The sequence below is a fragment of the Lycorma delicatula genome, chromosome 7 (assembly GCF_047948215.1).
Source record: "Lycorma delicatula isolate Av1 chromosome 7, ASM4794821v1, whole genome shotgun sequence".
In the NCBI taxonomy this organism is placed as follows: domain Eukaryota; kingdom Metazoa; phylum Arthropoda; class Insecta; order Hemiptera; family Fulgoridae; genus Lycorma; species Lycorma delicatula.
Window position 1 is genome coordinate 54,390,900 of NC_134461.1, and position 13,551 is coordinate 54,404,450.

General features: G+C 33.2%; 1 protein-coding gene and 1 long non-coding RNA gene across 5 annotated transcripts in view; one reads left to right on the top strand and one right to left on the bottom strand.

Moving 5' to 3' along the window:
• LOC142327601 (uncharacterized) overlaps positions 1–13,551 on the top strand; it is a 342,500-nt gene that overhangs the window by 70,806 nt on the left and 258,143 nt on the right. The window contains exon 2 of one of the 4 annotated variants that reach the window (XM_075370799.1): positions 11,935–12,117. The exons of the other annotated variants lie outside the window; for them this stretch is intronic. The gene's annotated coding sequence lies outside the window, so the exon portion shown is untranslated. The remainder of the gene's footprint in view (positions 1–11,934; positions 12,118–13,551) is intronic. 4 annotated transcript variants of the gene reach the window in all.
• Positions 1–13,551, bottom strand: part of LOC142327603 (uncharacterized) — a 383,769-nt gene that overhangs the window by 6,581 nt on the left and 363,637 nt on the right. The window lies entirely within an intron of this gene.

Genomic DNA, 13,551 nt, shown 5'->3' on the forward strand with positions numbered 1-13,551 from the left:
CCAGCTCTTGGGAGGCCAGAACTCGGGCCACCCTGGAACTTAGAGGACAAGGGTAAAATTGGCCACTCACAAGTCAATGTGGCGAGAGCCGCATTGTCGGACCATATGCGAGTTCCTTAATGCGGTTGCTTTGTTCAACTGACATCAGTAGTTTATCTAAGGGAGATGACTCCTACCTCACTGCTGTGAGATGCTAACCGAGAGATATGGCTGGCTACCAGCCAGATTAACGCTCTAAGCGCTTTAATGGTAGACAGGTACTTGCTGGCATTCTGTGGCCCAGGGGTGACAGCGAATTACTGTCTTTGACGAGATATATTTAATTATTGATAGTCATATATGTTTTAGTAGTTGACGGGGTGCGCCTACACATTTTAGTGATATGTGACAAGTGGGTGTGGGACACGCAAGCAAGTGGTATATGGTACCACGCTTATTCCACTCACGCTTTTAGGTTAGCTCTAGGAGCTAGTTAGGACACTGGTCGCTAAACTGTTTCGAGGCTCAGTAGCCGTTTGTGGCACAGACATTCTGTCTTATCCTTTAAGGCGACCGAATGGGGTGGCGGCGGGAGAAATGCCAAGCAAACCAATAGAAACACTCCTTAAAAACCGTATTTCTGCCGCCTGGATACTTTTTCCATCTATTTGGTAATGCACCATATCTCTGATCCATATGTAATAGCAGGAATAGAAGCTACTTTATAACATTTTAAAAATGTATCTTTATTCGCTTTATTTTTTCAGTTATTTTAAAACTCCATTATGCTAATTTAGTTTTTTATTTTGCTGCCCATATCAGACTCATCAAACACAGAAATCGTGCATCCCAAATGTTGTGCATCACAAACTTGGTTTATTACATCCTTACCAATATCCCATACCCTGAAAGCCATAACTTGCGTCTTATTTACTGCGCTATTTACGTAATTTCTGGCGTTAAGACGAACTTTATTTTAATTAATTTTGGTTTTTAAATAATTAATTAGTGATCCAATGTACTTGGAAAATTTGAAACATTACAAATATTATACTGATAGATATAATAATTCACTTAAAGTATGCACTGGCTTGTTCGACCCACTCGTACTCGCACTAAAATTCGGGAAAGCACATTAATTTCCGGCGAGTGGTTCCTAAGTCGACAGTACAAAATTAATAAATAAATTGTATAGATAAATTGTAATAGATAAATTGTATTTTTATCTTGGAATTGTAATTTCTTTATTTTGATTAATAAATTACTCCATAAAGAAGCTTGCAGAGAAGATTGTACGTGGGAATATGGAAACAGAATTTTTTAGCTAAAGAAAAATGACATGCCTAACCGGGATTTGAGCACGGGATCTCCTACTGAAAGACCGAGATGCTGCTACCACTCCGCCACGGAGATCGAAAAATTTATTTTTATATATTTTATTAATCATCGTATATTTTTATACACTTATATGCTAGAAATTAGACAAAAACTACACTTTTCTTACTATATGACAGCAAGGTCTCCTCTTCCGTTAAAATCGAATTTATCGTAGTAGAAGACAATACACCGTCCAGTTTGGACGAGTGGGTCCCAGGTTTTTTGGTTCTGTCAAACTATTTTTTTTTTTTGTTAAATCTAAACTAAAACGCTTACAGTCAAAATGCTTGCGGTTGATAGATGACAACTTCTGGTACGTTACCAACGAAACGTTTCATAAAAACCTACAAATTCTTTACGTCAACAACTGTTTTTTTCAACTATGTACACGCTTAAACACAAACATTTCGACAACGACAACCAGCTCATACGCGATATAAACATGTCCGGTTATCTTTTCGGAAATCTGAGAAACAATTACAAAGGTACTGGTGTAGAAGCATTTTATAATTTGAATATAAATTTCATATACTGTGCTAAAGATAGATTTATTTACTATAGGATCTACTTTACTGAGTAAAGTAAATCGTACAACATAAATACAGTAAATCCTTTTCACCATTTAACATGTTATCAAATAATTTTATCCTTTTAATAGTTATCTATTACAAAGTTGTAAATAAATATAAAACAATCAAAATATACTTTGTAAATATAAAATTATATAAGAGTATAGAAATAAAATTCTTTATCACAGTAAAAATTTTAATTTTTTAGAAATAAAATTGTAAAAAATAAATAAATCGGGAGCTGAATACATTATTATTAACGAAAAATATATTCGTAACGCAGAAAAGCTAAGATTTTTTTCAGATTCCTTGTTCATTACATAATAAAGTAAATACCATCTAGAATCAAATGTTAAAAGCAAAGGCTAAAACAAATAACATCAGATCTAAGTTTTTTGTTGGAATTTTTTTGAACAGATAAAATTTTTTAGTATTACGTTTGTTTTATTATTACATATGAACGTTGCAAATGGATATGAAATTAAGTAAGTTTCTAACATTACGTGGGAATACACAAAGTTTTGATTTTATGAAATAAAGTGCGATAAGAATAAAACATTATTCTTTATAAAACAATAGCCCTTCCCATTTATTACATCCTAATCAAGCCTTCCTTTTTTTTAACGTCCGGGACCACCGTTAGGTATTACTTCAGAGAATGAGATGAATGATTTATAGCGTGTGAAAATGCCATGCCTGACTGGAATTCGAACCCGAGACCTCCGAATGAAAGGCCGAGACGCTACCACCAGACGCGACGGAAGCCGGCTAATCGAGTCTAGACTAAGGCAATATAGTGAAAAATAAGTTAAACGCAACAGAGGTTAGTTTTTTAATTGGTTGTCGGATGTTTGAGTCTAGACATAATTCTTAAATAACTTATTAAAAAGAAATTACAAATTTTGACAATTAACGGCATACTAAATAAGAATTTGTGAAAAGTACATTTTGAAAAAATGAGAATACCTTAACAGCTTCTGCGTTATGAACCGGTTAGTAAACGTAATGTGGTGTGATTTCTGAGAAGATGGATCGATTACTATATTGAATAGATTGTAGACTAGAACAGGGTATGGACCATGTTTGATTTAATTAATGAATGATTAATTCCATGAATTGAAGACGAACTAGATGAATCGTTATGTGAACAGGGAAAGAGACAGAGAAGCAAATAGCCAAACGGTTTCATGAAACTAACTGAAACATTACAACAGTAAAAGTTTTTGTTTTACTATCACTTCGGTAACCTGAAATAATTTGGTTCTACTATTTGTCTGTACTCATATATAATAATTTTATGCGGGGAAAAAATAATCCTAATTTCTCACTACATTGTATAAAATATATTAAATAATTAAATATTCTATAAAAGACAATTATTGTTAGTGACAAGTTACAATTAGGATTATAATGAAGTTACTATCGCTGTTAGACCTGATCGATGAGTAGCTAGCAAAATTCAGGATAAAATTAAATCCGAATAAGTCAAGTTATATTACATTTTCATTGAGGAGGGGTGACTGTCCACCTGGACGGTGTCGTCATCCCCCACTCAGACAAATTTGGTGTCTTAGACTCCACTTTGATCATCGTTCAGTGTGGAAGTACCACGTGAAAGAGAAAAGGAAGTAATTTAACACCAAGTATAAGAGATTTTATTTGTCGGTAGGTTGGAATTTGCTCCTGTCATTTACAATAAATGTTTGATATACAAGGTGATTATAAAACCGGTTTGGACATACGAGTATTACATTCAGTTATGTAGTACGACTTGCAAAAGTAACGTTGAGATTATACTACGTTACAGAAAAAATTGCCGAGATTCATTGCACAGGCACCGAGGTTCGCTCGGAATGAGGAAATAGAAGACTATTTAAAATTTTCTTATGTTAGTGTTGAGAACAAACGGTTTCAATTACAGGAAGCGTTTAGAAAATCATGTGAGCATTCTAGCGATTAACTGCTAGACAATAATTAAGATGTCCGGTGACTGAAACGCCAAACACGTGCTGGATTTGAGACTTTGAGTGACACTTGAACTGGTTCTGTATCAGATCTGTGGTAAACATCTTTACCGTGCCTCAGTGGAGAACCTAGCACATTTCTATTTCTTTTCGTGAATTTATTATTATGCACTATTTCGTTTATCCGTTATCTATTGTTTAATAATGAAGGAATGAATAATAAAGGAATGTTTTTCGGTTTGTTTATTCGCTAGGCTATTGTGATCTCTTGAATTTTTCTGATCCCAATTAATGTGTGTGTTTATCTAAAGACTTATGAAAATGTAGTAAAAAAACACGTTTCCACCTGACGCCGCCGGGCGCACGCCAATCGCGTATATATTGGTGTGCTCGTGCTCGGCACCTCAGTCAGCGTTCAGCCGTGACAACAGGAACATCTCCGCACTGCCCGTTTTTTTATATACAAATTTTAAATGTGTGTGAAAATCCCGCCAGTTGTGAGGTGTGGTCTGTGATTCGTTTTTTGTTGGCAAAAAACTTAAAACCAACAGAAATTCATCGGGAACTGTGTGAAGTGTACGGGAACAACGTAATGAGTGAAAGTTCTGTCAGGAAGTGGTGTATTCAGTTCAAAAATGGCCGAACAAACGTTCACGATAAAGAGAAGAGTGGACGTCCGAGCATTGTGACTGACGATTTGGTCTCCAAAGTTGACGAAAAGATTCGTGAAAACCGTCGTTTCACAATAACTGAGCTTTCTCTATGTTTCCCACAAGTTTCACGGACTTTATTATTTGAAATTGTTTCACAGAAGCTAGGCTACCACAAATTTTGTGCAAGATGGGTGCGTCACTGAGTGGTTGAGATCACAGCCGGCAGAATTCTATGACACAGGAATTTCAAAGCTTGTCCACCGCTATGATAAGTGCCTGAATTTGTATGGTGATTATGTTGAAAAGTAGTATTTTAGTCCTTCTTTCACATGTATATAATAAAAAGATTTTCTTGTACTTGGTTTTTTAAAATTCCAAAATGTTCCTTACTTTCTGAATAGTCCTCGTGTGTATACATATATATATATATATATATATATATATATATATATCTTTATTAATATATATACGCTTTATTGAATGTGTTTTTTGGAAATCCCCTCTTCGTGAGATTTTTGTAATGTAATTTACTTATGGTTCCTTAATCGGAACCGATTGTAAATACATGAAATGTGAGAGAAAAAAATAAGACAATTAATTTCTCACTTTAATACGTGTTGTGAATAAATTATTATTTTTTAATTATAAATTGTAATTGAAATAATTTGTGAAACGATACTTCTAAATTACCATTGTTTTTCTTATTTTTTTTAAAAAGAAATATATTAATAAATTATACATTTTGATACAATTACCTAAGAAAATTAGAACGTTAGGAGTAATACTCCAAATTCTAATAAATCTTGAATTAAACGTTAAGATATATGGTATTATAAACATGTAAGTTTCATTTTAGAATAATTAAATTTATTTTCAAACTCAAAGCAAGTTAGAAAAAGAAAAGAAAAAACTGGTTTAAAACTAGGGTAATTGGTATTTATCTGAATATACATCCTTCATCCTTTATTCTAACACCATACTCATCATCTTCATCAGAACGGTTAGACATACTTCCCCAATAAATTAATTTTGCTATAAATATTTACCTTAAGAATGTTCCTATAAATATGCAATTAAATTTAACTTCCATTTACAATTAAATTATTTTTATTTTATTTATTTATAGAGCAACCAATAATTGAAAAGTGATAATAAATTTCTAGAGTGTGAAAAAGTTCACGTCTTACCGGGTTCAAACTCGTAACCTCCGGTTTAAAGGCAGAGAAGCTACCACTTCACCAAAGACATAAGCAATTTAATTTTTTCTTTAATTTAAGTAATTACTTGCTATTAAATAATATCGGATTTCTTTCCTAGAAGCATTCAAGTTATTATTATTTTTTTTTTTTTAATCTCTGGGGCCACCGTTAGGTATTGCTTCAGAGTATGAGATGAATGATTTTTAGCGTGTGTGAAAATGCCATGTCTTACCGGGATTCGAACACGGGACCTCCAGATGAATCAACTTATTAGTTAGAGGTTGAATGTTTTACGATACTTACGAAGACGAATAAAATCGAAGGTTGTATCGGAACGTAAGAATAAACTTACAGATAATTTCTAGAAATATTTAATAACGGGAGATCATAAAGGACTTCACAAACTTAAAATTGCATAAATATTTATTTAGAAAACTTACAGAATCAGTTGAGGTCTCATTTCATAGCCAACCACATAATCTTTTGATTTAAATAGTCTATTAGAACTGAATTCGTCCACCAACGCTGTAACCAGTGTTGTTAAAAATGGATACACTGACGCAGAACGTGCTCGCCGAGTGTTATGGGTTCATGATTTGCAGACATCACCGGCAGTTCAACGTAATTTTCGTATACAGTACGGTAAGGGACATACAATTTACTCTTTGCACCAAACCTTTGTTGAAATAGATTTTTCTGTTAAACGTACCTGGACGCCCACGCTTTCCTGGAGCTACTATGGAACAAATTACAGCGAGATTTGCACATAATCCAATGAAATCAACACGATGTGCGTCACATGAGACTGGCATTCCACAAACAACTTTTTGACGCGTCTTACGTAAACAGTTCCACTTGAAGCCATACAAACTAACCGTGGTTCAACACGTTACACATGGGGACAAAGTTGCACGGTTTCAGTTTTGTATGGAAGTAATGGATAGAGACTCTTTCCGGGTTAGTAGAGTTGTCAAATCTGAACCCAGGTCTAATATTGTCTGTATGTAAAAAATTCTCTGCAACGGCGAACTAAACACTAAGATCAGCGAGCGGGCTATCGTCGTGAGGTAACTCGACGATGTAGTCATTGCAATCCCCATCAGACATGCTCGTAGCTTCATCTGCTTCAATTGACTCAGTAGTCGAGACATGATGAGCCAATTTATTTATTACGCGCGTGAACCTATTTTTAATGCTCCTTTTTTGTACTTTCAGGTATGTTTTCCGAAGCATACGTATTCTATCGTACTAAATATATATTCTAGTGATAGCTCCAGTACTGCTGAATTAACCCTGCAGCTTTCCAGGAAGCTTATGAAGTCTATGTAGTTCAGGACATAATGGTTATCCTTCGCTCGCAAAATTCCTACTAGTGGTTCCAGGCTCGCATCAAGCCTGTCATTATACTTTTTTGGCTTCTTGGATCTTGTTTTACTGACAGGTCTCTGGTTAGAGAGGTCGTTCGGTACCCCTACTGCATTTCCAATGTCTCCCCGAAGATCGTCTGTGCTAGAGTTGGTGGACATTGCCCTCTTCTGCGCCTTACCCAGCGCACCAGGAGGTTGGCGAACGCTAGGAAAACCGGTCTCTGAAACGATGGTCTGTACTCCCTGGAGACGTTCCTAGGCTGCACGGGTTTCCCTCTTGCAGGTTAACATTTTTCTCTGCATTCCCTGATTGTTTACAGAGGAAGAAGGGACAGCATCGGCCGTGAGATATATCCACTACTGCGAAGCATTGTAGATTAAGCTCATGGCGCTTGGTAACTTTGTAAAATCTTTAGGATGTACGCACACCTGGCGACGAAAACTCAGGTTATGTTCGTAGCTCGATTCTGAGACAACAACACGCAGAGAGTTATAACCCGACACAAGGCGGATGTCAAACGCTTAAGTTATACCTCTAATACCTTATCTTGATATAATTGGGAACACATTAAAGAGGACTACTCTTTTGAATTTAGTCAACAAAGGGAGAATCTCCAGGAGATGGTCCCCAACATTAACTTTATTGTGTTAAGTGGTAATCGATGTAACAAGATCACTATCCGCCAGGTAGATACACACCCAGTTCATAGAGATCTTAGATCCATACAAGATATTCTTGAGAGCAACTAATTTACCAATGGACACGATATATGTAGTAATCAGCATATCTCCTATGGGTTCCAGTACGAATGCTTGAGTTTTACTAGGGTAAGTTATTTTCTGTCTACGTTGGCGTAACTCTCTTTGTTTCTTTGTCAAAGTTCTTTCTCCCAAAGTTTCTTTATCATTCCCTGAACAGTCAGCTTCATTCAATGGTTCACCATAACTACTCCAGATTATCTGTAGTACGTTACTTTTAGGCATCGTCTCACATACATTCTTACAAATCGTATCCTGGTCGCTCATACTCACAACTATTCCCTTGTACTCAGAGGAAGCAGCAGAGTTATTTGTTTACGACGATCAGCTGGACCGAGCGTCAAAATAGTTGAACTTAGAAGGTTATCTAGTCGCGTTACCCCGATTATACATACTTATGCCCCAGCGGGCTATTCCAAATATCATCTATTACTTACCACCTCCAAGGCCAATTTAAACAATTAAAATTCCTTACTGAAGTCACAAATCAAAAAAAAAATATATATATATATATAGAAAATAGGTAACTTTAATAGAACAATTAACACTAACACTACACGTAGAATGTTCAATGGGGTAATTTAAATTACATACAAATTAAAAATTAGTAACAAACAAATACAGAAAACACGGGTGGAATATAATTAACTATTATAAATAGCCATTATCTAATTTTAATTATTAATAGGAAATAATTACTAAAAATAAAGCGATATAATGTAATTAAATTACATTTTTAAAGTATAAAGTAACAATATATATCACTATCTATCTATCTATATATATATATATACGAAATAAATTATACATTGAATAAATGGATAACAAACTTAAGAACTGTAAAAAACAGACTTAATAAATAAAACAATATAACATGAAAAATTCACCACTGCTGCTAAAAACTACACAATGTAGCATTGCTAATAATAATTAGTAACGTTTAAATCGTAACTACTTAACATTTAATTCTCATTATCTTCCTTTTTGTCACATTAAACTATCTTGTTTTAAATTTATTTAATTTTAAATTGAATTTCTTTCATATCAAAGAATCTGTAACTTTCATTAATTCTTTTAACTTAATTCGAGTACTTTATTCAAAAGGGAATTATCATCAGAATTCATTGAAACATTTTTATTATTAGATATGAAAAAAAAGAATACATTTTGAAAAATAACGTATTTTTTATAATTTATCATACAACTACTATTATTATCTTTATATATATAAATAACGATAGTTGGTATAAATAAATATTATTAAAGAGAAGATAACTTTTATTACGATTCTCCAGAATGAAAATAGCTGTTGGGTTTAAAGTAATACTAAATACTCATATATAAAAGTTTGTTAAATTCTATCTACACAAGGAAAATATAAATAAGTTTATGAAAAACTGTATAACTTTGTAAATTCTCTTTTACTTTTTGATTAGATTTGTAACTTAGCTACAGGACAAACCAAAAAATTTGATATCTCATTTACAAAATTATATTAAAAAAAAATTAATTACCCAAATCGATATTCGAACCAAATTTATTAATGCAAGATTATTATATACAATATAAATTATTCTTCTAAGAAGAGACAATACTGCATCTCCTCAGAAAGAAGTACATTAATATTTTGCTTATTCTGAGTGAGCCAGTCTTTCTTTTAGTTGTAATGTACTCGTAAGTAAAATATCTGAGTTACAAGAAGAACTAATCAGTTACTTTGTTTAATTTTAATAATACTCATTATATAATCACTTCTTGTGGTAAACAGAGTAACTGTATCACCTGAATATCATTTATATTTCGGTGGGATTGCAAAACAATTTCGGTGGGATTCAGTGTTGTACATAACTCAATGAAGAAGCTAACAAAATCAATTACGTCCTGAGCAAGCCAGACATAGGAATTTTGCTATTCTTTAACATTTTTTTTTGAGAACATCAGTTGTCAGTTTTTCTACACCTCTTATGACAGTGGGGAATGTAGCACAAATGCTACTTAAATTGAATTAATAATTTATTAATTTTATTTCATTTATATACATACCCTGATCTCAAAGAAATTATGTACAATAATTAGGACTTACTAATAGTTTATATTAATAACGTTTTTGTCAATTAATACATTTTTTCTTTGTTTAGTCTGCAGAACCACCGTAAGGTACTACTTCAGAGGATAAATGAGGATGATATGTATGAATGTAAATGAAGTGTAGTTTTATACAGTCTCAGATCAACCATTTCTGAAAACTGTGGTTATTTGAAACTCAACAACCAAAGAACACCGGTATCCACGATCTAGTATTCAAATCTGGAAAGGCAATTATCATAGTAAAGGCCTTTATTATGATTTGAACCTAAGAACTCTCAACTATGAAATCAGCTTATTTGCTATGACGAGTTCACAACTAGACCAACCCAGTGGAGCTTTACAAGTGATATTAATGATTTATAGACAAATTGATAATATATTTCCGTCTTTAACCCACTGTTTTTGTTCGCATAATCAAAAGCCATAAAAAGTCTGGTCAAAATAAATTAGAATGTTTTTATACAAAGGAATTCGATGATCAAAATACAACAGAATAAAGATAAGTGAATAATATTTTATTTAATATTATACATTATTCAAAATCAAATTCAGTCTACAAATCGCTCATAATTATTTCTTAATAAAATCAAAAAAGGAGGAGATCTCATATAATTTTTTTCATGCAGTAATTTAGACTAAAGAACCGATACGACATAACATTTTGTCTGGTCATCTAATAGTAAGTTTAACCTAAATGGCTTAACTGGAAAATATTTTTTGTACTCATCTTTATCACTGCTTTCTTTCTTTTTCTTTTGTTTTTTTATTGTCCTCTTCCCCTGGGCCGGATCCACAGCTAAGTATAACTCAGCCCAGGGGAGTGTCCTTTAACTTAAATGGACCTTCCCGCCTGCCAGCTGTACGACTGGCAAGGCAGGTCGGCCCGCCGGTTGAATCTTTTATACTGTACCAGCCTCTAACTCTCAGAGAGGAGACTCCAGATCCAGCAATGCTGCAATCTTTATTGCGCCGCCGAAGGCCGGGTTTCGGTCTTGTCTCCACCTTATGTCTCAAATAAGGGGTCCCCAATAGGATCCCTCACTGGGACTCTGGTCTTAACTCCCCTTATTGGATGTTAGGTTCTAAAGATCGTCATCACGACAGGAAAGTGTTATTGCAGTACACGTCATGTACAGAGTCCTCAACTGATCATCGGGGCTGCACACTAAGGCGTACCAGTCCTCACAGCTGAGGCTGTCCAATGCCTTCAGCGAGAAGTCCATTCTAAGCTCCTCATCATCTTTAGCTTACCGTTCGGAAAGTACCGTTCGGAAAAATATGCTGAACGCATCCCAACGGGCTTCAGAGGCAATTATGTGAGTCAGTAAGGATACAGGTGCCAAGGTGGGAATCCTATGTTTTTCCCATTCAAGGCACTGAAACAAAGTGGGGTCGATAGTGTCGTGCAGAACATACAGTTGGGTGTGTCACGCTTCCAATGCGGTGTAGATAGTTTCTAAAGTTCCCATGGTCTGTAAACATTTGTGTACTGTAGTAGTCGAAGTCACCATACTTTCTTAAAAACCACAGTCGCAGATCCGGCATTAGGATCGTCGTCCAGGCTGCCGTCTCCCCAGCCAGCCACCTATCTTGCCAAATATTATAGGTCATATCCCGAACCGATTCAGCCGATATTCTAGCATACCTGTCCGTCCTCTCCTTAACCAGTAGATCAATGGGTGGGACACCAGATAACCCGCAGTCAGCATCATATGATGTAGTCCTATATGCTTCGATGATTCTCATCGCTGCTTACTTCTGAATTACCAAAATTGAAAAAACTAAATATTCACCCTTGTGAATAACTGGTAGTTTAACTGATTGTAGTATATAAGATTTTAAATAATCTGATAACCTATAAACCTTTTCTTATCTACACATTTAATAATTTTCTTACCTAATGAAAAATAATCAAGAATGCATTTAAAAATTATTATAAAGTTTGAATTTAAAAAAAAAATATTTTCTTATTCTTTCAGAACCTAGAGAAAAGTTATTCCTCTTCACCTCAAAGAATTTCAACATAAAAATATCAAACATTCAGATTCGTTATTACATATTTTTCTTAAACTTACAATGGTTCAACAGTGTCCTAGCAATGTTGCAACCTTAATTAAACCCATTTCGTGAAGTCATAGAATGGTGAAATTTTACTCAGAAACGTAAGTCGGATGGCAATGAAATATTTCATTGTTAATTTCATACATTTCTAAATCTTATATATATATATATATATATATATATATATATATATATATATATATATGTGTGTGTGTGTGTGTGTGTGTGTGTGTGTGTGTGTGTGTGTGTGTGTGTGTATATATATATATATATATATATATATATATATATGTATAAATGTAAAATAAGTGGGACAACTTGTGGGAAGGAAATCGATCATATGTAGCTATCGATCCTACTGATTTTAACTATCGATTCCATATGAGTAGAATTTGATTGTTGAAGCGAATTTTAATATAACTAGTGTACATTAATTTAAATTAAATTAACTAGTGTCAATTTGATCAATTATCTGATTTAGTTACAAGGGGTAAACACTAAAAATTTAAAAAATACGACTGCCAAAAAAAAACCATTGCTGACAAACATTGCTCTTTAATGTATGATAATTACTAATATAGGATAATTAAAGAGCGTGCGGGTGAAAATTTTGTATATAGTATAATTTTTTTTTAATTTTTTAAACTTATTTAAATACACAAATATATATATATATATATATATTTATTTATATAGCCTCCCGGTAACGTAAAGTTTTAACGGAGGCTATACATCTAAATCTGTTAAGTAGTTGAGGTACTGCGGTGAAACAAATACATACATACACTCTAAATACATTACACTCCATTTTGGGTAGTCGAGTAATAAATAACTGGTTATCATTTATAATAATGAATAAAACTGAATATTAATATTTTTTTTATTTACTAAAGAATTAAAACAAAAGTAAAAACTTACTTTTTCAGTTAAATGCTTGTACAATTAAAAAAAAAAAATTTTATAACTTATGAAAATTTAATTTGTTCAAATATGTCACTTTTTAAGGAAATAAAGTATAGAATAAAATAATTCCCTAAAAATTTTCAATTTACTCATGATTAAAATTAAAAGCTTGGGCGTGGTCTAATTATAAATTGGTTCTATATGGAACGCGTCCCGCGCTTTTCCTTTTAGACATACGTAAATAGAGGATTTTTTTAAAAGTAATTTTCTTAATACCAAATTTATTTTTTAATTATTAATTGAAATGCTTTGTTTTGATTGTTTTTTATTTATTTATTTTAAGTTAAGCATATTTAAACATTTTTATTTTGAATTTTGAACAAGAGAAGATGGTGACTGAATTATTTTTATTTTGTTCTGCGTTATTAGTTAGTTGTTTAACTTGTTAAACATAAACTGTGCATTTGGAATATGCATTTGGGTTGAAATACCATTGAAGTAAAGAAAATTACATTTAACTAAGATCGTTTTGAATCTTATTATGCTTAAATGGTATCAATAGACTATAACAATTACAAAAGAACCCAAACGTGAATGTTAAAAATGATTTTGGATTTCTATTGTCTTTCCCT